The sequence below is a fragment of the Vombatus ursinus genome, unplaced genomic scaffold (assembly GCF_900497805.2).
Source record: "Vombatus ursinus unplaced genomic scaffold, bare-nosed wombat genome assembly UNPS02014794.1, whole genome shotgun sequence".
Lineage (NCBI taxonomy): Eukaryota > Metazoa > Chordata > Mammalia > Diprotodontia > Vombatidae > Vombatus > Vombatus ursinus.
In genome coordinates, this window is record NW_020954572.1 from 9,373,226 (window position 1) to 9,373,826 (window position 601).

Consider the following 601-nt stretch of genomic DNA (forward strand, 5'->3'; position numbering starts at 1 on the left):
TCACAATTTGAAAAAAATCTAGAAGTGTTAGCTGACTTCAAGTTTAATATAAGTCAATAATGTAATATAGTTGCCAAAAAATCTAATATGACCTTAGTTTACAATACCAGAGGTATAATTTCCAGAACAAAGGAACTGGTAGTCCCACTCTACTCTGGCTGCATCTGCAGTATTTTCTCCAGCTTTGGGTGCCATATTTTAGGAAGGCTATTGAAAAACCAAGGATCATCCAGAAGAAGATGACTAGGATGGTGAAAGAGCTGAAATACATGCCACATTAAGAGACTGAAGGGCTCTTGGGTCAAAGACTCTATTCCCGGCACCTAGAAAAGAAAAGCACAATTGAAAAGGATAGAACCCCAGGTCATTTTCTCATAGCCAAATGGCTTAAAGTTTTGGGAAGAAGAGGACTACCTTCAGGCTCTTCCCCTTACAGTATGGTGTGAGTGAAGGAGTATTTCACTATCAAATGGGAATGCAGGAAAAGCCCAGACTGTCCTGAGGCAAGAAGTATTAAAGACAAACAATTCCAGCTATCTATCTATCTACCCATCTCTCTCTCTCTCTCTCTCTCTCTCTCTCTCTCTCTCTCTCTCTCTCT